Raw genomic sequence first — 24,692 nt, 5'->3', positions numbered from 1 at the left:
TAGTCCATGCTGCTGCAAACGTCGAACTGTTCGTGCAGATGTTTGTTGTCTTGCAGATGTCCCCATCTGTTGACTCGGGGATCGAGACGTGGCTGTACGATCCGTTACAGCCATGCGGATAAGATGCCTGTCATCTCGACTGCTAGTGATACGAGGCCGTTGGGATCCAGCATGGCGTTCCGTATTACCCGCCTGAACCCACCGATTCGATATTCTGCTAACAGTCATTGGATCTCGACCAACGCGAGCAGCAATGTCGCGATACGATAAATCGGAATCGCGATAGGCTACAATCTGACCTTTATGAAAGTCGGAAACGTGATGATGCGCATTTCTCCTCCTTACACGAGGCATCACAACAACGTTTCACCAGGCGACGCCAGTCAACTGCTGTTTGTATATGAGAAATCGGTTGGAAACTTTCCTCGTGTGAGCACGTTGTAGGTGTCGCCACAGGCGCCAACCTTGTGTGAATGCTCTGAAAAGCTAATCATTTGCATATCACAGCAACTTCTTCCTGTCGGTTAAATTTCGCGTCTGTAGCACGTCATCTTCGTGGTGTAGCAATTTTAATGACCAGTAGTGTATCTGCGTATGTATTTATATTTACATAACTTTTTTGACTACTTCTATAAATTTATTTTAATGGTTAATCTTTATTCAGCTTCGTTAGAGGACCTCTGATCCTGGAAATTCGTCAAACTGAATCAAGCCTAGCCTTACACTCCTGCACGCTTCAAAGTAAGAGATAAGGGGCGACGAGTAGGAAGCGACTACAGTTCTATACTCACAAAACTACGGCGGGCAGAAAGGAAAGCATGCATAGTAGTTGGATAAATTAACTGTAAAACAACAGCTGTACTGTGAAGTGTTCATACTTTCCAGATAGCTAGGTAATAGCTGCACTCAACTGCTCTACTTTGTCAGTAAAATATCGGCTACACAACACTGTGTAAAATAGTAAGGAATGTTTTCAAATCTGTGTGGGAAATCTTGCACAAACAGCGCACATCGAAATTCAGAGAAAAAAGGTGGCTGAAAAATGTCAGGGGATTTGAAGAGCATGCTACGTGGTGGTCAGCAATTCGGAACGCTACTTCTTCAATTACAGATGTTTCTTAAAATAGCTGGGAATGTAACATTGCCTCAAGCCAAGTGATAAACAGGCAGTAGTTTGAAAAAAATGGTTCATATGGCTCTGAGCACTATTGGGACTTAACATCTGTGGTCATCAGTCCCCTAGACTTAGAACTACTTAAACCTTACTAACCTAAGGACATAAAACACATCCATGCCCGAGGCAGGGTTCGAATCTGCGACCGTAGCAGCAGCGCGGTTCCGGACCGAAGTGCTTAGAACCGCTTGGCCACAACGGCTGGCAGTAGTTTCACTAGAGCATTTATTACTACATAGAGATTCAATAAAGATGCCTTCAGAGATAACATACGTAGAAAATACGTACGTACTAGTATGGAACAAACTTCCTTAACTTACGGTGTGTTTGATTTGATTTATTTGGATACAGACTTGCGTTTCTGCCAAAATTTGACATGTTGCGTTGAAGCGCAGAGCAATAGTCAGCCATCGACCTTGATAGCTTAACTTCATTGTAGAGTTGTCGCCATATTTTCAGCTGTGTGAACCAACATTCTCGGGAAAGAAGTAAAGATTTGACACTGGGAAACAGGATGAGAAAGTTTGAGAGTAATACTACTTCCCAGCTGTCTGTACGCACGAGTACATTCCTGTACAACAGGCAAAAAGTCAGCAGGTTTATAATTTCGAAGGAAATTGACTAAGGAAGCCTGCTAAGAAAGTTGGCTATGACTGACGTGAATATGAACTGTGTATGTGTCTCAGCATCTTTCAGTCAGGAAGTAGAAGTCAGCGATGAGACTGCATACTTATAATTTCCTGGTGATAAGGGTTTTATAGACCATATGCTCTAACAGTCTTTTACATTCGTTTCTGTCTAGTGCGTTGGTTATCCAGTCGGAGTTGATGCTTATTCTAACTATGTCTTCTGGGATGTAATCTCGCCACATACTTCCGGGTCTTCCTCTCGCTCCATCTAGTGTCCTAAAGAATATTACTATTATTACTCTAAGTAGTCTATTTTTTGACATTCTTGCCATGTGACAAGATCAGCTCAGCCTTCTCTACTTCAGCACTCCAGTGATGTTAAGGTGTATGCACAATTTCCCTAGTTAATTTTTTCTCATTCTCCATCACGTATTTTCATCGATTACAGGTCCAAAAATAGTTCTTAATATTTTTATTTCGAGTAGTAATGACTGTTTCCATCTTTCCTTCCGCATATAATATATTAAAGCTTCACATCCGTATATTACCGGGAAGATACACCATGTGATCAAAAGTATCCGGACACCTCCAAAAGCATACGTTTTTTATATTAAGTGATTTGTGCTGCCACCTACTGCCAGGTTCTCCATATCAGCGACCTCAGTAGTCATTAGACATTGAGAGAGAGCAGAATGGGGCGCTCCGCGGAACTCACGGACTTCGCACGTGGTCAGGTGATTGGGTGTCACTTGTGTCATACGTCTGTAGTCAAGATCTCCACAATCCTAAACATCCCTAGGTCCACTGTTTCCGATGTGTTAGTGAAGCGGAAACGTGAAGGGACACGTACAGCACAAAAACGTACAGGCCGACCTTGTCTGTTGATTGACAGAGACCGCCGACAGTTGAAGAGGGTCGTAATGTGTAATAGGCAGACATGTATCCAGACCATCACACAGGAATTCCAAACTGCATCAGGATCTACTGCAGGTACTATGACAGTTAGGCGGGAGGTGAGAAAACGTAGATTTCATGGTCGAGCGGCTGCTCAAAAGCCACACATCACGCCGGTAAATGCTAAACGACGCCTCGCTTGGTGTAAGGAGCGTAAACATTGGACGATTGAGCAGTGGAAAAACGTTGTGTAGAGTGGCTTCACGCTACAAAATGTGGCGATCATATGGCAAGTTGCGGGCATGGCGAATGCCCGGAGAACTTCATCTGCCAGCGTGTGTAGTGCCAACAGTAAAATTCGGAGGCGGTGGTGTTAAGATGTGGTCGTGTTCTCCATGGAGGGGGTCACACCCCTTGGTGTTTTGCATGGCTATATCACAGCACAGCCCTACATTAATGTTTTAAGCACCTTCTTGCTTCCCACTGCCGAGGAGCAATTCGGGGATGGCGACTGCATCTTTCGACACGATCGAGCAGCTGTTCATAATGCACGGCCTGTGGTGGTCAATAACATCCCTGTAATGGAGTGATCTGAATCCTATAGAACATTTTTGGAATGTTTTGGAACGCCGACTTCGTGACAGGCCCCGACCGACACCGATACCTCTACTCAGTGCAGCACTCCGTGAATAATGGGCTGCCATTCCCCAAGAAACCTTCCAGCAACTGACTGAACGTGTGCCTGCGAGAGTGGAAGCTGTCATCAAGGCTAAGCGTGGGCCAACTCCATATTGAATTCACTCATTACCAATGGTGGGCGCCACGAACTTGTAAGTAATTTTCAGCTAGGTGTCCGGATATTTTTGATCACATAATGTAGTTGACCCATAAAACGAGAATTTTTAAGTTAGTGCTAAGAGAGCTTTCCCCTTAAGATACTGACACAACTGTTAAATGTTCCGTTAGCTGATTATAGGCGGGGGTCTACTGCTGTATCCATTGTACTGTTTTTACTAAAAGGACTCCACAAATACTTGAAGCGGCGGTTAACTGTCTTGAAAGTGAATCAATCTGCAGTCAAAACTGTAGAGTTCCAGATTTTCTTACCTATGACTAGATATTCTGTCTTCTCTTCATTAAAAGGTAATGCTGCTTTCTCAGCCATTTTGGAAAAGTTTTCCCTCATGATTATTTATGTTTTGCAGCTACTTATTAATGCTATATAATCCCTATAGGCAAGTCTGTTAATATTGACACACTGGAGCTCGATCCCCTGCTGGTTAGTTTCAGTAAATTCTCCATCAGTCTTCTCTAAGACGATGTTAAATAAATTAGGTGAAAAGCTACCTCTTGTCTCAGTCCAGTGTGTACACCTTTAAATTGTCATTTTCTCCTACCAGTGTCTTGATATGGCTGACAGTTGCGTCTGTACCCATTTTAACTAATCTGGTTAACTCTGAGAGCTTTTCAAATTGCCTCTTTCTGTTAAGGAATATTTGACAGTGTATGCTATAACAAAATTTTTTGAAATATAGATACAGTATGTGATTTTACTTCGTTCACTCATATTGTAGCCCTGCAGTCAGGAGCGAACTGCGTAATTATATCAACGAAACATTAATATCCGATAGTGTTGGGTGCCTTGTTTCAATGGGTGGGGAGTACTGCACTTTGAGGGTTTCTATTGACTGCAGTCTCATTTTTGGTTAAGTAGAGCACATACGCGTGTTATCAGGGAGAGGGGGGGGGGGGGGCGGGAGGATGAAATACTGTCAAGTGCAGAGTCAGTTGAACTGGGCCGGGTCATTAGTGTAACTGCTAAGGCCGTATGCCTATGAAGTCTCTGTCTATAAAACAAGTAAATCTGTGCTCAGTCCGAAGTTATTACTGCAGTGCTTAACTAGACGTGGTAGTGTGCCCTTGACTTGCTCTTATATCGGAATCGACTTACACAGAGGGAACCTAAAATTGTGTGCTCCAAAATACGGTGCAAGCTGACTTGAGGGCTACTTCTAGAAATTTAGCGTAGTTGTTCTAATAATTTATAGTCTTCGATACTAGAGTGAGCTGTGTTTACTGTATATCCAAGACTACTCCTTACTTGGTTCCTTCTGACCTTAGGTAACGCCCCTTAGCCACCTGGCAGTTTCTTTTAATTTTACGACACGGAATTGTATCCGGATGCAGGAAGTCAGCAGATGTAATGTAATTCGGGAAAGTCCTAGTGATGACTGCCAGATTTTTCCTGATGATGTTCCAGACATATTTGACACTGTCGCAAGCAAGCCGATGCTCTTCACTGACTTTTAAGATACACGTTGTGCACAAGGGCTAGTCTGCTAAGAGTATGGCGTCAATTTTACAGATGGTGTGTATTTTCCGGTTGACCGGTCGGTACCACGTCGCTTTCACCGTTGGTAACGAATTGCTGCAGAGTATATTCTTCGAGATTACTGGCAACATGTAATTGCGGTATTTTTTATGATGTTCCTGTTCTTGCTTTCAATCAGCTTCTTGTAAGCTGTCTTCACCGTCATGAACTTCTTTGCTGGTATGATGAGCTGATATAACTATACTGAAGCGCCAAAGAAACTGGTACACCTGCCTAATATCGTGTAGGAACCCCGTGAGTACGCAGAAGTGCCACAACACGACGTGGCATCGACTTGACTAATGTCTGAAGTAGTGTTGGAGGGAACTGACACCATCAATCCTGCAGGGATGCCCATAAATCCGTACGAGTACGAAGGGATGGAGATCTCTTCTGAACAGCACATCGCAAGGCATCACAGATATGCTCAGTAATGTTCATGTCTGGGCAGTCTGGTGGCAATTGGAAGTGTTTAAACTCAGAAGAGTATTCCTGGAGCCATTCTGTAGCAATTTTGGACTTGTGGGGTATTGCATTGTCCTGCTGGAATTGCCTAAGTCTGTCGGAATGCACAATGGACACGAATGGATGCAGGTGATCAAACAGGATGCTTACATAAATGTCACTTGTCAGAGCCTTATATAGATGTATCACGGGTCACACATCATTCCAACTGCAAACGCCCCCACACCATTACAGAGCCTCCACCAGCTTGAACAGTTCCCTGCTGACAGGCAGGGTCCATGGATTCATGAGGTTGTGTCCATACCCGTACACGTCCATTCGCTCGATACAATTTGAAACGAAACTAGCGAAAGAAATTTTAGTGTGGCACGGATCCTTATATTGAACGGATTGAGGAAACCTGATTCTAAACGATTCAATTCATTGTAATTACGCCAACAGCGAATAATTTGGAGACAATTTTGTTCTTCTTAAATTGCTAATTTCTTAGGTGGTAAAGTTCAGATGTGTACATTTGAAACAGGTGGTGTTACAAAGAACAGCAATGTGGTTTTTCATTACGAGACTGATCAACATTACAAAAGGTGGTAGTTACATCGTTTTCCAGTGACGCTCCAATCTGTGTCCAAATTTTCGCTGTTGCATAAAGCAAGCTATATTCTCTTATTGATCACAATGATGCGATTGAACACTGCCACCTAGGAATGTACGTGTGCAGGGTAGCCAAATAGATCTGACAGTGAGTGCAGCTCAGCCAAATGGTGGGCGTACGTCAGGAGTGACACCAGCCTGCGGACACGAGCTGGTACTAAAACGGTCACAACAGCAGCGCGGCGAGCGCGCGAGATCGGGCTGGCCTCCGCCTTGTCCTCCCCGTGGCTAGTCGTTCGACTAAAGGCTTCGCGCTCCGAGCATTAGTGCTCGGGCATGCGATGACTGAGCGCGGTGGGCTCTACTCGGTATGAGCAAGCAAAACGCCCAGTTTGCAGACCTGTAATACGGACGTGGGCCAACGGCCGTACCGTAGTGTAACACCGACTCCCGGCAGATCACCGAAGTCAAGTGTTGTCGGGCTTGGCTAACACTTGGATGGGTGACCGTCCGGGTCTCCCGAACGTTGTTGGCAAGTGGGGTGCACTCGGTCCTTGTGAGGCCAATTCAGGAGCTGCTAGACTGAGAAGTAGCGGTTCCGGTCACGACAAGTGACAACGGCCGGGAGAGCGGTGTGCTGATCACATGCCCCTACAAATCCGCATCAAGTGAAGCCAATCGTCTGAGGATGACAAGGCGGTCGGTCGGTACCGATGGGCCTTCGGAGGCCTGTTCGGAAGGAGTTTAGTTTTAGTAACAAGGAGGTAGATTCAGTTACTAACCCTCTGAGTACCAATGGTTTCTTTTATATGAAATTGAGAAAATGGCTCTGAGCACTATGCGACTCACCTTCTGAGGTCATTAGTCACCTAGAACTTAGAACTAATTAAGCCTAACTAACCTAAGGACATCACACACATCCATGCCCGGGGCAAGATTCGAACCTGCGATCGTAGCGGCCGCTCGGCTCCAGACTGTAGCGCCTAGAACCGCACGGTCACACCGGCCGGCCTGTGAAATTGAGAATGGGGAAAGAAAGGGAAGAGATGGGTGGGATTCGTGATTCGCAGCATCAGAGGCCATTGTGGTAACGCAATGGCGAAAGCTGGAAACTGACGCCAGACCGAGACTCGAACCCGATTTACTGCTTCTCATCAGCGGTTGCCGTAACCACTTCGCCATCCGTACACACTCCCTCACCGACTCGAATTTCCAACTTTACGCACAGTGCAATGCGGAGTCCCTCGTCCTTTAACCACCTACCATCTAATATATACAATCACCATTATAGTAGTTTCTGCCTCAAAACACGATTTTATTAATTTTATTTAGAAGTTTCAGTACCTTTTGCAAGAAATTACCGATATTGCTGCAAGACAGAAACATCTGGTGGTTCACTGAGGTACTTTTACGAATGTAGTGCACTGTAGCAGTCATATATCGTGTTCAAAGCAACAACAGTCGACGCGGAGATGTGCTAAGTGATTGTAGGAGATTGTAACATATGGTTTTCCTCTTAGTGATCAAGTGGTTCAAATGGCCCTGAGCACTATGGAACTTAACATCTAAGGTCATCAGTTCCCTAGAACTTAGAGCTACTTAAACCTAACCAACCTAAGGACATCGCACACATCCATGCCAGAAGCAGGGTTCGAAAAATGGCTCTGAGCACTATGGGACTCAACTTCTGAGGTCATTAGTCCCCTAGAACTGAGAACTAGTTAAACCTAACTAACCTAAGGACATCACACACATCCATGCCCAAGGCAGGATTCGAACCTGGGACCGTAGCGGTCGCGTGGCTCCAGACTGAGGCGCTTAGAACCGCTCGGCCACATCGGCCGGCTTTTAGTGATCATATTGAGGAGATCACTGACAGTGAAAGTAAGTACAGTCATGCTCATAAATTACGGATAATTGTAGAATGTGGTGCCACACAACGTGGCAATACACAAAACTGGCGCTAATAGCATAGGCACAAAGGGAACACACATGACACAGATCTGTAAGTCCACGGTATTGGTGATAAGTTGAGAAAACCGTCCCGAAACACATGTGCTACAAAACGCCACTGTTTCCTGCGCATGTACCGCGACATCAATATGCGATATGATCACCATGCACGCGTACACAGGACGCTCAACGCGTTGGCGTACTCTGGATCAGGTGGTCGAGCAGCTGCTGGGGTATAGCCTCTCATTCTTGCACCAGTGCCTGTCGGAGCTCCTAAAGTGTCGTAGGGGTTTGAAGACGTGCAGCGATACGTCGACCGAGAGCATCCCAGGCGTGCTCGATGGGGTTTAGGTCTGGAGAACAGGCAGGCCACTCCATTCGACTGATATCTTCTGTTTCAAGGTACTCCTCCACGATGGCAACTCGGTGGGGGCCGTGCGTTATCATCTATCAGGAAGATGGTAGGACCCACTGCAACCCTGAAAAGGCGGTCGTACTGGTGCAAAATGACGTCCCGATACACCTGACCTGTGGCAGTTCCTCTGTCAAAGACATGCAGGGGTGTACGTGCACCAATCATAATCCTACCCCACACCATCAAACCACGACCTCCATACAGGTCCCTTCCAAGGACATTAAGGGGTTGGTATCTGGTTCCTGTTGACGCCAGATGAAAACCTCCCGAGAATCACTGTTCAGACTATACCCGGACTCGTCCGTGAACATAACCTGGGACCACTGTTCCAATGACCATGTGCTGTGTTCTTGACACCAGCCTTTACGGGCTCTCCTGTGACCAAGGGTCAGTGGAATTCACCATGCAGGTCTCCGGGCGAATAAACCATGTCTCTTCAGTCGTCTGTAGACTATGTATCTGGAGACAACTGTTCCAGTGGCTGCAGAATCGTCTACACACTTACTCGCTGCACCGTACTCCGACATGCACCAACACACCTGTGCGTATGTGGACTGCTGCCAGCGCCACCGTGCGACGACCGCAGGTCAAATGCACCGCATGGATATACCCCGAGGTGATTTAAACCCGCAAACCGCCCACCAGAGCGTTGTTTCACCATGTATCAGCATTATCCTTAATTTATGAGCATGAGTGTATGTATGAAGTTATGGTAACGTAAACCTGAGTTTGTACTACTGCATTTATGGGTTCTTTCGAAATGAAACAATGCGGCAGTAAGCACATTTGATACATCTACATCTACATAACTACTCTGCAATTCACATTTAAGTGCTTGGCAGAGTGTTCATCGAACCACAATCATACTATCTCTCTACCATTCCACTCCCGAACAGCGCGCGGGAAAAACGAACACCTAAACCTTTCTGTTCGAGCTCTGATTTCGCTTATTTTATTTTGATGATCATTCCTAGGTTGGGCTCAACAAAATATTTTCACATTCGGAAGAGAAAGTTGGTGTCTGAAATTTCATAAATAGATCTCGCCGCGACGAAAAACGTCTTTGCTTTAAAGACTTCCATCCCAATTCGCGTATCATATCTGCCACACTCTCTCCCCTATTACGTGATAATACAAAACGAGCTGCCCTTTTTTGCACCCTTTCGATGTCCTCCGTCAATCCCACCTGGTAAGGATCCCACACCGCGCAGCAATATTCTAACAGAGGGCGAACGAGTGTAGTGTAAGCTGTCTCTTTAGTGGACTTGTTGCATCTTCTAAGTGTCCTGCCAATGAAACGCAACCTTTGGCTCGCCTTCCCCACAATATTATCTATGTGGTCTTTCCAACTGAAGTTGTTCGTAATTTTAACACCCAGGTACTTAGTTGAATTGACGGCCTTGAGAATTGTACTATTTATCGAGTAATCGAATTCCAACGGATTTCTTTTGGAACTCATGTGGATCACCTCACACTTTTCGTTATTTAGCGTCAACTGCCACCTGCCACACCATATAGCAATCTTTTCTAAATCGCTTTGCAACTGATACTGGTCTTCGGATGACCTTACTAGACGGTAAATTACAGCATCATCTGCGAACAACCTGTTTATTAAATTTGAGGCTCATATTGCTTGTTATTTAGGACTATAATTTTTAATAGGCGTTATGAATTTATGGGAGTTTTGAGATATGGGATTGCCTAGGAAAATGCGAAACTGCATTCAAATGTATACTGTGAAGTGATGGATGATTGAAAGCTATATATTATAGTGGTTTCAAAATGAAACCACTGCCTTAAAACAATTTATTGTTTACATTTTGCTAGTTTTTTCTTATATTCGTGGCTTACTATGATAATAAAGGTTGATTTCGTGAAAAATCTTACCATCATTCTACGAAGTGAAAGCACCTCCGAAATTAATTGATTGTTTAGATTTTTCCAATTTCCTCTTGTATGTTTTGCTTAGTATGATAATAAAGTTAACTTCGTGAAAATTTTTTAAATAATATTTTGTTCACATTGTTGGGTCTGAAAGGGTTAGGGACCTGCATCGGCCGTTGCTCTTCACTTCATATCGTCTGACAACATTGGGGCATCGCATGACTAATCGAGAAGACCTGCTGCGTTACTGGACTTGGATTATACCCGGTTACTGCTTTGAAGACTTTGTTGGTTGCCTATATCAACTTAGCTGTGGATTATTACGCTTTCTGGTTGAACTATTTTGTTATGTTTTGTCTCTAGTGTACGTTTACTCGTATCGGATACTTTGCGATATCTTTTACGTATTGTCTTGTTTTTCATTTGTCAGTACATCAGATCATCCGTGAAGTCAGTGTCGTATACTTCAGAAATAAAATTGACATCCCCAGTGACATACTGTTAGTATCTCGCACAATCTATTTGTACCAGGGCGTTTCTTATATTGGAATACATTCCTTTCTTAATGGTAAGCATACGGCACCCTACTACAAGTAATTGCTATCAGTATGTAATAGTACTGCATTATGACGCTCCAAAGCGTCTGTGAACACTTAACATTGATGAGGACTGTGGATCATATGAGTACTTCCATCAGACCATAAATGTTTTTTGCAATATGAGAATTCACCATCAGTTTTGAAGATATGGTGCAATTCTTTAGTTATATTGAGAAATGTGAGCACTATCAGAGTCATGAGCTATTTTAAAAGCGGTCCATAGTTCTGGCTTATGTTTGGAAGTTCCATACATCGGATGAGAGCGATCAGCGCCCCTTGTGCCATTACGTACATATGGGATGATGGGCTTGGAGACAAGTCCGCGACTCTTGAACTCGATGGCTTTTCATTTTAAACTGTGGATTCGTAAGAGTTCGTGGAAACCTTCACTAGAGAACCAGAAACAGGGAGTTCTTTATTTCATGAGATTTCGGACTTGCGGCCGGATGACGGATGAGCTGCCAAGATTTTTACACCACCTAAGTTCCACCCACGGGGATATCCACCTTACGAGGGAATAAAAATGGCTGTCTTCCGTTTACAGGTGTCTTAGCCAGTTTGGAAGTGGGTGGATGACTAGGGAATTTTGTTCATTATGAGCGCATACAAACGGACCTATATTTATAGGCTTCGGACGCCCTACATATGCCGGTACACAGGGCACATGTTGTGTCTCATGGAGACAGCCATGCAGAATGACCTAGCACATCTACCGTATGTGTTCAAAGACAATGGACATTCTTCACATAAGATTAAGAAAGCATTAACTGGGAATAAACGCGGCCATTTACAAGTTAAAGAACAGAAATAGGTGTTTAAGTCTAGAGCACTCCTCCCATATGTAGGTAACATTTTATCTGATTTAGACAGAATACTAAGGAAACGTCACGTTAAAGTAATCTCCTCGGGTCGGCAAAGGATGATCCGGATTTGCGGTAGATTGGAGTCTACAGAATACCACGTCAATGTGGCAAAGCGTACACTAGTCATACCACACGCAGAGTTCGTGAAAGGTGCGTGGAACCATGATCGGCACATTCGGCTTTTTCCACCCAGAAAGTCAGCCGTAGCCGAATATTGTATATTGGCAACACGTTATGTATTATTCTTCCACGATAATCTTGGCCACGGTGAGCTCCATTTGGGATTCGGTTATTAAGAGATTGTTAAAAGCTTGGGAGCCGGCGATTTCTCTGATGGCCGGCCGGTGTGGCCGTGCGGTTCTAGGCGCTTCAATCTGGAACCGCGTGACCGCTACGGTCGCAGGCTCGAATCCTACCTGGGGCATGGATGTGTGTGATGTCCTTAAGTTAGTTAGGTTTAAGTAGTTCTAAGTCCAACGGGACTGATGACCTCAGATGTTAAGTCCCATAGTGCTCAGAGCCATTTTTGATTTCTCTGATGTATTCAGAAGGACAACATTTTACGCCTAATGTCACATCCGGCGACAATTCATTTTATTGTTTTGATAACAGACTTAAAACTCCGTCCGTCCGCAGTTCGACAGAGAGCATGCCTGAAATGTGGCTGTTGGTCACGCGCCCGCGCACCTCAGGTGGGGCGATATTCAAGAACGGGAGCTACAATCGACAACGGAAACCTATGCGCATGCGCCGCCACCCCAATTATAGGCATAAAGTCAGTGATGTGCACCAGAAATATCTTTTTTCCAATAATCCTATCGTTTCCCCTCTGCTTTTCACTCCTCGTATGCTGACGCGCCTTTACCGACACATCCCACCAACCCTCCACTTAGACACTCTCCATTTGTTCTCCCAACGAAACTTCAAGCAACTCTCACTCCCAGATCATGAACTCCGCCCCAACATTTACCCATCCTACCAGCTATAGGTCCAACCAACCCAATCCACATTTTCAGGGCTTCCTCTCCCTCCCATTCCCTCATTTCCTTAACCCCTTATCCCCTCCTCCCCCCCCCCCCCCCCCAGTCTGCCTTTCTTTCCTCACGCCTTTTCCCAACAACTATTAATATCATCCAAGTGGATGTATCTCCCTTCGAACGCATGTATGGCCATATTCCATATGCCATTTTTGATGCTTATCCTCTCAGGAATGGGTTCTTGTAACTCATTCTCAGTTACCAGAATCACATTGTATATTAGGGAGTACAACTCTCGGTTTTCCTTCATGGGGACTCTGTTGTTTGTATGGAGAACCATACAGAAATAAGTCATTTTAGTGGAACATAATAAGAAACTGATTACGGCGACAGGAAGTGCGTTCTGCCACACCGTATCACTAACATTGCCAAACACAGAATAACATGCTGACACCATGAAGACAGGGAATGTGTCCAGGAGGAAGAGAAGAAAAGAGAAACAGCCAAAAAAGAAGAACAACAACAAAGTGATTACTGCTACTTGTTTACGGGACAGCTAAGACAGCAACAACCAGTCAGTGAAAGAGGTTAATGACGCCTTCCATTCTGTTCAAAGTTGTACAGCTCTCCTACCTCAGGTGCCAATTGCCACAGTCAGTTTCGGACCACATTTTCTGGCGGTAATGTGACAGGCGATTCGTTTTTATGAACTGCATTGTTCCTGTGTGCGGCGTGTTTATTTTAATTGACATAACGTCCTGACCTATTTGGAAAAGTGCTCCGGACCATTACCACCCTGTTAAGAAAATCCAATACTGCACGTTAACGGATAGCGCGTGAATGCATCCAGAACGGCAACAGCCAGCTCTTGCTGCCGCGGCGATACTGCGTGCGCAGATAAACGTGCACCGAGAACATCTTTCCCTCCCATGATAGACTGTGAGTCATTTTTTGTTTTGATCGAGGTTCTTGTACGACCGCTGAGTGCTCTCCAATTCAGTTAGCTAGTTAGTTACATGTTACATACACCATTTGAACGATAATGTGGAACTAGTCAGTTTACAGGCTATGTACACGTGATTAGTATTAACATTAACAGACACCTTATCATTTTATTCCTACTCATGCAACTACACTTACAAACTAGATTTTTTTTAAATTGGCTACCAGTTTTTGAGTAGAAATTCGTCAATGGAATAGAAGTTGTCCAAGAGAGATGATTTTAAATTAGATTTGAAACTTGCTTCGCTACCTAACATTTTATGTTATTGGCCAGATGATCAAACATTTTTATTGCCGCATACTGAACTCCTCTCTGAACCGCTGACAAAAATGGTTCAAATGGCTCTGAGTACTATGGGACTTAACTTCTGAGGTCATCAGTCCCCTAGAACTTTGAACTACTTAAAACTAACTAACCTAAGGACATCACACACATCCATGCCCGAGGCAGGATTCGAACCGGCGACCGTAGCGGTAGCGCGGTTCCAGACTGTAGCGCCTAGAACCGCTCGGCCACTCCGGCTGGCTGAACGGCTGACATCTTTAACAACGTGTAGTGAAGGTCATTTTCCCTATAGTGCTGCAGGTATGTGCATCAATGTTCTTCTCAAATTGTGATTCATTATTTATGACGAGTTTTATCAGGGAAAGTGTTTACTGTGACGGCGCAGTTAAAATGTTTAGCTCCTTGAAGAGGTACTTACGTACACAATATCCGTGGATGAACACTAAATATTATTCTTACTGCTCGCTTCTGTTCAATCAAGTTATTCCGTACTACAGAAAATTATTCCGTTCGAAATCGTCAGATAAAAAAAGCTTATGACGTTCTTTTCCACTCATGTACGCAATGAGGTTGGTGGAACACGTAGCACATTATACATATGCTGCCCTTTTTGTATCCTGATCCTCCATATCATAGCCAAAGTACAACAAGTGTGCCTTTAAAACATGGTAGTTGGCGTCTTTCGATAGCATGAGCACTTCACATGTTATGTACGAGTACAACTTCGTTCCCCACGATAGACACCCGTCAATTACAAAGTTATTTCGACCGAAGTATAAATCTCTCCCCAGCCGCATGTGCCTCTCTTGTAAAGAAAGGCAATCAGTATTGTCTCTTAACGAGTCACAGATCTCGCTAGAACATTTGGTACATGCTGTAAGGAACCAGGTTCAGTAAGTGAGACAAAAGTAAATAAATGAATAGTCAACACTGACTGCACTTGACTCGGAAAGCGGCAACATCATGTTGCTGACACCATATACGCTCGCTTTAACAAGGGAAACTCCACATCGCACCCCCTTTCAGATTTAGTGGTAAGAGGGTCCAGTGGACAGCCGTCAAAAATTGAACAGAGATCAAGCTTGAAAACAGGAAGAAGGCATACTTAACTGCGAAAAAAAAGGAAAAATAGGAACAGTTCACGGTCCAAGGACAGGAAGTGCAAGGAACCTAAGAGAGCAATAGCGTCCTGGTTAGGCGGTGACGGTGTTGGACTCTCAAGTGGGCGAGCCGTGTTCAGACCTCCCTCGTGTCGAAAACTTTTTTTTCCTTTTTTCGCTGTTCGCTATATTCAAATTTGTTTCTTTGTCGTGGTGTAACGTCCATTTGCAGCATCGAGGGGTAAGGAAGGGATCTAAAATGACAGTTTATTCTGCACAACTGCGGCCGAAATGAAGTGGCTTTCGAATGGGAACCGCAAACGTTTGATGACAAGGCGACAAGCCAATCGAATCCTTCACGAGAAAGCACGTTTGGTGTGTCATACACGGCTTTAGTGACAGTACGTGTGTCATTTGACAGGAATCTCTTACGAACTCACCTAATTTGTACGCCTGGTAAGTAAGTGAGATATGCCTCCTGGCCTGATTTAGGTTTTCGTATGAATGTGATACCTCCCAAGGGAATGATGGAAACATAATAGTTTGTCACATAAGCTGCAACAAATGAAAGCAACAGTTTCATAATCGCACAGTTTATCTGTGCTCTGTCAAAACATGTTTTTAACGGTTTTGAAGTTGTGTTCCGTTTTGGACGTCTTGACTCTTGAATTCCTTTGCTGTAGCATAGTTCACATCCGTTTACGTGTTGTTTTCATTTATGTGAGACACCTATGTGGTTTCGCGCCTGCTCTCACTATTCATGACAATTACTTGTGACGGTAACGTATTCTTACCACATCACTCATATTCTATAACCAATGTGTAGTATAAAAACTGCTAAGACAACAGAAAGCGAACAAACATTTCAATAACCGAACGGACAGTTAATAATATAGTGAAAAAATAAAAATAAATGACACGAGGGAGTTTCAAACCCGGCTCGTCCGCTTTTTAGTCCAACAACGTGACCATTTAAGCACGACGCCACGACTGTTCAATTACACTTATTAACCTTGGACCGTTCGCTGTTTTTATTTTGCTTTGTTTTCACAGTTCAGTACACCTCCTTCCTGTTTACAAGTTTGATCTGTGTTCAGTTTTTGACAGGCTGTCCACTAGATCATCTCACCACTAAATCTGAGGGGGTGTGATGGGGAGTCTCCCTTGCAAGATACAACGAAGGATGCCATATTAAGGTTTCTCGTTGCCTGTTTAGTGTTTTGGGCGAATCTCACTAATGCCAAGTAGCGGCTTGCAATTTAATCAGCAGTTTCAGGAGCTCATCTTTCGCATTAAACGATGGCCTCCACCCCTAATTTTGTTCCGCATTTCTCCCTGTACACCAAATTTCTCCTCTGCAGAGTCGTTTGGAAAGAGAATATCCATCATTAATTAGCATACAACGTAATTGACCTCTTTCTCGAAGCAACTTCACTTCACTTCTTAATGCAATAATGTAATTTTTTAAGAGTCATTCTTAACTGATGACATGAGATTAGGTGTGGGTTAGCAACACGTTTATTTTCATAACGAGAATGAACTACTTATCTGTCTTGTCCTAAGCTGCTTGTTTAATTATCCCCTGTTTCAGCATTTCATCGTAGCTGCAAATGCCTTAGCATGTTAATGAATTACCACTATGTTTTGGCTGAAAATGAAAAAATTGAACACAGCACCAGAATAAACGTAGGCGTTACTCTGAACTCTCCGCCCACCTGACATCTGAGCCCGCTCCGCCCACGCCACTTTGTTTTCACAGTTCAGTACACCACCTTCCTGTTTTCAAGTTTGATCTGCGTTCAGTTTTTGACGGGCTATCTACTAGTCCATCTTACCACTGATCTGCCCCCGCCAGGCAATGTTGCCGTAGTACTTACCAGTCAGTCAGTTGTCGCAATTCGCTACTTTCGTGTGGTTGGTTTCATTTGTTTCCGTGAACTTGCTCTGCTTTAGGTATAGTTATGAGTGATACTGTATAGCAACGTTCCATGCATAGCGTAGTTGCCCGCCCACTTCTCTTCCTATGCCGAAATCGACTGGTCATTAGAAAACAAACTAAATATGTAGTATCTACTGTCTTAAAGTTTTTAAAAAAGTTTCTCATGACGAAGAAGCTAGACGGAACAGTTACTTTTCCCAAGCACAAAAATTGATGGCAGAAGCATGTGGAGTCTCAGAACAAACGGAGCAACGTGTTGTGGACATAGTGGGATTTATTCAAACGGACGGTTTTAATAAAGAAGTGGTCCGCTGGGCGGTGTTTGAACAGTAAAATAGAGGATAGTATTCTACGGCCAGGAAAGCCCGTGCCCAACTACAACACAAAACTGAGTACGAGGGCTCAGAAAACGTCCGTTCTTTACCTTGTAAAAAGATTGGTTGTAAATTCAGAAAATGCAAAGATGGGTGCAAATTTTTTATGGGCTGAAGGGATATTACCCCCTCGATAGCTACATTTTTGAGGACTACTTATTTATTGAATCTGGACGAAACTTTGGATTCCCAAACCAATACCAATAATATGAAGATGGTATCTGTTCTTTCGGACATGTCCGAACAGATACCATCTTCATATAATTAAGGCTAACCGACTTTCTTCTTCTGTGCTGGATGCACACGAATTGCCCGAACTCTTACGGGACTCAGTAAGATTGTTTGCCGCGAGTAATGAGTGTAATGGGCAGGGGCACTACGAATGTAGTGTGTGGACATTAAGTTGGGAATGTGGGTCTCACGGGGAGCGTGCAAGGGTAAATCCCTGCAGTCGCACTATCCTCTGTGCCCTCGGTGGCTCAGATGGATAGAGCATCTGCCATGTAAGCAGGAGATCCAGGGTTCGAGTCCCGGTCGGGGCACACATTTTCAACTGTGCCCGTTGATATATATCAACGTCTGTCGACAGCTTAGGGTCTTGATTTAATTATCATTACATAAAAATAAATTCAATGCATGACAAAAAATTGGAGCGATGTCAGTTAAAATTCGTACACGAACACAGCATCAGTGGGTACGCAGTTGCAATTTTCTGCGACACGTAGGACGGCTACCGGAGTGCTTCAGTGTTGCTTGTGTTTACTCATGTTACCAGGCCTGGTAGGATATATAAGGGGTGGGAACAACGTCAGATGTTGAGTAATCGCTGCGAAATACACGGAGATACCGCCTACTCCTGTGAGACAGAGTTATCAGAACCTGACAGAGTTCGAAAGTGAGCTTATTCTGGATCTCCATTTGGCTGTCTGGTGGAATCGTGGAATATCTAGATTTGTGGGACATTCAGAAGTGACAGTGGCCCGATGTAGGACTGCATGGGAACATGAGAGCAGGCAGACTCGCCGTCAAGGTTCCAGTTGACCACAAGTCAGGATCGCCGTATTGTGCACTAAGGTCATCGTAGCCACATCAGTGCCTACACTCTGAGAACAAGTCATGGACTCCGTACAACGTTGTGTGTTATCCGCTACCATTAGTCAGAGACTAACAGCAGCCTGACTAAGGGATAACCGTCGATGCGTAGGCTCCCGTTAATACCACGGAACAAACGGCTGCGTCTGGAGCGGTGCCGTGACAGGGAAGTTTGGACTGCAGGTTAACGGCGTCCCATTGTATTCATCGATGAATCTTGGTTCTGCACTATCCAGGACGCCCATTGTCGGCGAGTATGGCGGTGACCTGGGTAAATGGTGTCGGACTTGGTCACAACTGGTAGCGACTGAGGGAACTCTGACGGCAATAGGAGTAACCCATTGAATTACAGACCCATATCACTGACCTCAATCTGCAGTAGGATTTTGGAGCATATACTGTACTCGAACATCATGAATCACCTTGAAGAAAATGACTTATTGATACATAAGCAACACGGATTCAGAAAATATCGTTCTTGTGCAACACAGCTAGCCCTTTATTCCCATGAAGTAATGAGTACTGTCGACAAAGGATCTCAGATAGATTCCGTATTCCTAGATTTCCAGAGGGCTTTTGATACCGTTCCTCACAAGCGACTATTAATCAAATTGCGTGCATATTGAGTATTATCTCATTTGTGTGACTGGACTCGTGATTTCCTCTCAGACATGTCACAGTTCGTAGTGATAGACGGTATATCATCGAGTAGAACAGAAGTGATATCTGGCGTTCCGCAAGGTAGTGTCATAGTCCCTCTGCTGTTCCTGATTTATATAAATGATCCAGGAGGTAATCTGAGCAGCCACCTTAGGTTGTTTACAGATGACGCTGTAATTTACCGTCTAGTAAAATCATCAGACGATCAATTCCAATTACAAAATGATTTAGAGAGAATTTCTGTATGGTGCGAAAAGTGGCAATTAGCACTAAACAAAGAAAAGTGCGAGGTCATCCACATGGGTACTAAAAGTAATCCGATAAATTTTGGGTATAGGATAAATCGCATAAATGTAAGATCTGTCAATTCGACTAAATACCTAGGAATTACAATTACGAGCAACTTAAATTGGAAAGATCACATAGATAATATTGTGGGGAAGGCGAAACAAAGACTGCGCTTTGTTGGCAGAACACTTAGAAGATACGACAAACCCACTAAAGAGACAGCCTAAACACTTTTCCGTCCTCTGCTGGAATATTGCTGTGTGGTGTTAGATCCTTGCCAGGTAGGATTGACGGAGGACATCGAAAAAGTGCAAAGAAGGGCAGCTCGTTTCGTGTTATCACGCAATAGGGGTGAGAGTGTCACTGATATGATATGCGAGTTGGGGTGGCAGTCACTGAAACAAAGGCGGTTTTCTTTGCGGCGAAATTTGTTTACGAAATTTCAGTCACCAACTTTCTCTTCCGAATGCGTAAATATTTTGTTGACACCCACCTACGTAGGGAGAAATGATCATGGTAATAAGATAAGAGAAATCAGAGCTCGAACGGAAAGATTTAGGTGTTTCTTTTTCCCACGCGCCATTCGACAGTGGAATGGTAGAGAAGTAGTATGAACATGGTTCGATGAACCCTCTGCCAGGCACTTAAGTATCAATTGTAGAGTAACCATGTAGATGTAGATGACACAGTGATACGTCACAGACATCCTGCGTCCTCATGTGTTTCCTCTCGTGCGACAGTATAATGGTGCTAGTTTTCAACAGTACAGTATTCGTCCACACATAGCACGAGTGGCTCTATGAATTGTCGTAGTGACGTTGAGGCACTCCTGCGACCAGCACAAATTCTAGCTCTGTCCCCGATAGAACATGTGTAGGATCAGCTTGGATATCAACTCCATCCCAGTACCAGCACCTAGGATATCAAGGACCAGCTACAACACGTGCTGGCCAGTTTGCTTCAGGAGAGGATACACGGCTTTATGACACCCTTCTCAACCGAATCAATGACTGCATCCAGGAAAGAGAGGATACAACGTCATAGTCATCAGTGAGCTCGTACTGCGAAGTTCTTTGTAAATTGACTCGATTTTTTAATTAACGAAATAGCATCACACACCCTCTCAACTCATGAAGTTTCATGTTTCGTTTCCTCCTCCGCTTATAGGTGCTTCACTTTTTTGTCAGGAACTGTAGTAGGAGTACATGGACTGGTGGAGAGGAATTAAAAGAGAAAACGCGTGATATAATTTCGCCCAGGACATTTAGGTACTTGGTTTCAGAATTATGACAGAGTTTTATATATGTTCAATACACCGGAATGTTATTAGATAGATTATGTAACGGTAAGACAGAGATTTCGGAATCGGATTCGTAACTGCAAAATATTTCCAGACGTGTATGTGGATTCTCATCATAATTTATTTGTTATTAATTGTAAACGAAAACTAAGAGAATTGCACAACGTTTCGACCTTAGGAAACAGCATCTAGAAAAATTAAAAGAACTAACTGGTTATGGAGAGTTTCGAAGAGAACTTTACGCAAGGATTGATTGAAACAGGGGAAAGGAACACAGAAGAAGACGAAAGGGTAGCTTTGCGAGACGAAATACTGAAGACAGCAAAGGACCAAATAGTCAAAAAGAGAAGACCCAGTACAAATCCTTGGATATCAAAAGAGATACTGAATTTAGGTGAAGAAAGGAGAAAAAAATACAGCACATAAAGCAGGAAAAATTAAATGCAGACTTCAAAAAACAAGATTGACTGGAAGAGGATAATTCTAACGCAAGAATGGCAGGATATGAAATGAAAGGCTGTAGAAGTATGCTGGAGTAGCATAGACGCCGCCTGTAGGAGATTTAAAGAAAGATTTAGAGGAAAAAGAAGTACCTTATGAATATTACACTGAAGCGCCAATGAAACTGGTCTAGCCATGAGTATTCAAATACAGAGATATGTAAACAGGCAGAATACGGCGCTGCGGTCGGCAACACCTGTATAAAACAAGTGTCTGGCGCAGATGTCAGATCGGTTACGGCTGCTACAATGGCAGGTTATAAAGATTTAAGTGAGTTTGAAAGTGGCGTTATAGTCGGCGCAGGAGCGACGGGACACAGCATCTCCGAGGTAGCGATTAAGTGGGGATTTTTCCGTAAGACCATTTCACGAGTGTGCAGTTAATATCAGGAATCCGGTAAAACAATAAATCTCCGACATCGCTGCGGCCAGAAAAATATCCTGCAAGAACGAGACCAATGATGGCTGGAGACAATCGTTGGGTGACAGATGTGCAACCCATCCGCAAATTGTTGCAGATCTCAGTGCTGGGGCATCAACAAGCGTCAGCGTACGAACCGTTCAACGAAACATCATCGATATGGGCTTTCAGAGCCGAAGACCCACTCGTGTACCCTTGGTGACTGCACGAAACAAAGCCTTACGCCCCGCCTAGGTCCGTCAACACCGACATTGGACTATTGATTGGAAACACGTTGCCTGGTCGGACGAGTCTAGTTTGAAATTGTGTCGGGCGGATGGACGCGTACGGGTATGGAGACACTCTCATGAATCCATGGAGCTTGAATGTCAGCAGGGGTTGCTCAAGCTGGTGGAGGATCTGCAATGGTGTGGGGCGTGTGCAGTTGGAGTGATATGAGACCCCCGATACGTGTAGATGCGTCTATGACAGGTGACACTTACGTAAGCATCCTGCCTGATCAGCTGCATCCATACATGTCCATTGTGCATTCCGATGTATTTGGGCAATTCTAGCATGACAATTCGACACCCCACACATCCAGAATTGCTACAGAGTGCCGGCCGGAGTGGCCGTGCGGTTCTAGGCGCTACAGTCTGGAAGCGCGAGACCGCTACCGTTGCAGGTTCGAATCCTGCCTCGGGCATGGATGTGTGTGACGTCCTTAGCTCAGTTAGGTTTAAGTAGTTCTAAGTTCTAGGGGCCTGATGACCTCAGCAGTTGAGTCCCATAGTGCTCAGAGCCATTTGAACTATTTTGCTACAGAGTGACTCCACGAACACTCGTCTGTGTTTAAACACTTCCGCAGACATGAACATTATTGAGCACATCTGGTATGCCTTGCAACGTGCTGTTCAGAAGAGATTTCTATCCCCTCGTACTCTTACGGATTTATGGACAGCTATGGGGGATTCATTGTGTCAGTTCCCTCCAGCAGTACTTCACACATTAGTCGAGTCCATGCCACGCTTTGTTGCGGCACTTCTGCACGCTCGCGGAGGCCTTATACTGTATTAGGCAGGTGTACCAGTTTCTTTGGCTCTTCAGTGTACATCCTTACTAAAAACAAGTCTGAGAGGTGGAAGGGACATACGCTATCTGATGAAAAGTGTTCGGACACCTACTGGTGGGCATTAATATGGGGTGTGTCCACGCTGACTTCATGACGACTTGAACATTGCTGAGGTGGTCGAATGTCTGTATAGGAACGTTAGCCCACTCTTCCTCTAGAGCTGAAACCAGAGAATGTAGTGATGTTATACGCTGGGTCTGGATCGAAGCCAACGTTTTGATTATTTCCAAAGGTGTACCGCTGGCTTTATGTCCGATCTCTGGGTAGGCCAGTCCATTTGAGGAACGTATTGTCCAGAAACCAATGGCTCACGGGTGCTGCTTTATGATAGGGTGTATTGTCATGCTGAAGCAAACAATAATCATCTCTCGATTTGCTCCTCTTCTGTACGCAGTACATAATGCTGTAAAATGTGTTCATATTCTTCCGCATTTAGCGTTTTGTTAAGGGTGATAATTGGAACGTAGGATAATCACAAAAAACACCCCCATAGCATAACACCAAGTTCTCCGTAATTCACTTTGGCACTACCCATGTTGGTAGATAACGTTTTCCAGACATTCGCAAACCCTAAAACCTTCCATGGATAGCCACAGGACAGTGATACATCAATCCAAATCACTCGTTTTCAGTCATACGCTGTCCAGTACCGTAGCGCTTTACTCCACCTCATGCGTCGCTTAGCATTGGCCACAGGAATGTGTGCCTTATAAGGAGCTGCTCGACCATTGCACTTATTTTCCTTTTTTACTTCCTACGCGCAGTCATTGTGCTACCTGAACTACTGAAAGCAATATGGAACTCACGTGTGATTCCTTCTGCTTATATGATGCAATTTTTTACAACCGTCTGCCCCAATGTTCGACGGTCCCCATGCGTCAGGACATGAGGTGTGCCTGGTCATAGCATAAATGTTGTTGTTCCTTTGCGTTTCCACTTGACAATCACATCACCAACAGTCGACTTGGGCAGCTTTGTAAGTGTGGACATGTCCCTGACGGATTTTTTACTCAGGTGACATCCAATGACTAGTCCACTTTCGAAGCCACTAAGCTCTTCTGACAGAGCCTTTCTACTAACAACACTATACTCCCAGCCTCTTTTTATACGGGCGTGTCAGCCTCCGGTGACATCTGATGGTCAACCCCGCATTACATAGCGGTGGCCGGATAATTTTGATCGGATAGTTCATAGGGGGTCTGTGTGACAGAAACGAACTAGAAGAACCGAGCGAGGTGGCGCAGTGGTTAGACACTGGACTCGCATTCGGGAGGACGACGGTTCAATCCCGCGTCCGGCCACCCTGATTTAGGTTTTCCGTGATTTCCCTAAATCGCTCCAGGCAAATGCCGGGATGGTTCCTTTCAAAGGTCACGGCCGACTTCCTTCCCCGTCCTTCCCTAATCCGATGAGACCAATGACCTCGCTGTCTGGTCTCCTTCCCCAAAACAACCAACCAACCGAACTAGAAGACAAAATTGTAGGAAAGGAAGGGGAAACAGATAAAGATGAGATGGACGATATGAGTCGGCACTGATAGAGCACACAAAAACCAATGTCGAGAAAGGCCTTTGGAGTAGACGACATTCCTTTGGATTTATTGAAAACGTTGGGAGAACCAGCCATGACACAATTGTTCCATCTGGTATACAATATATACGAGAAAAGCGAAATATCCGCAGAGTTCAAAAAGAATCTAATAATTCCACTTTCGAAGTAGTCTGGTGTCGTCAGGTGTGAATATTACCCAACTATGTTTTGACAAGTTTCACTTACAAAATACTGACACGAACTATTTACGCAA

General features: G+C 44.4%; 1 protein-coding gene and 1 non-coding gene across 2 annotated transcripts in view; one reads left to right on the top strand and one right to left on the bottom strand.

Annotated features, from left to right (window-relative positions):
• Positions 1-24,692, bottom strand: part of LOC126470611 (inactive phospholipase C-like protein 2) — a 725,325-nt gene that overhangs the window by 347,740 nt on the left and 352,893 nt on the right. The gene's annotated exons all lie outside the window — the stretch shown is intronic.
• On the top strand, positions 17,984-18,058 carry Trnat-ugu (transfer RNA threonine (anticodon UGU)). Its single transcript has one exon. It is a non-coding gene; the product is annotated as a tRNA-Thr (tRNA).

Source organism: Schistocerca serialis, chromosome 3, assembly GCF_023864345.2.
Source record: "Schistocerca serialis cubense isolate TAMUIC-IGC-003099 chromosome 3, iqSchSeri2.2, whole genome shotgun sequence".
In the NCBI taxonomy this organism is placed as follows: Eukaryota; Metazoa; Arthropoda; class Insecta; order Orthoptera; family Acrididae; genus Schistocerca; species Schistocerca serialis.
The sequence above is the reverse complement of the archived record's forward strand: the minus strand, read 5'-3'. Positions and strand labels throughout refer to the sequence as shown.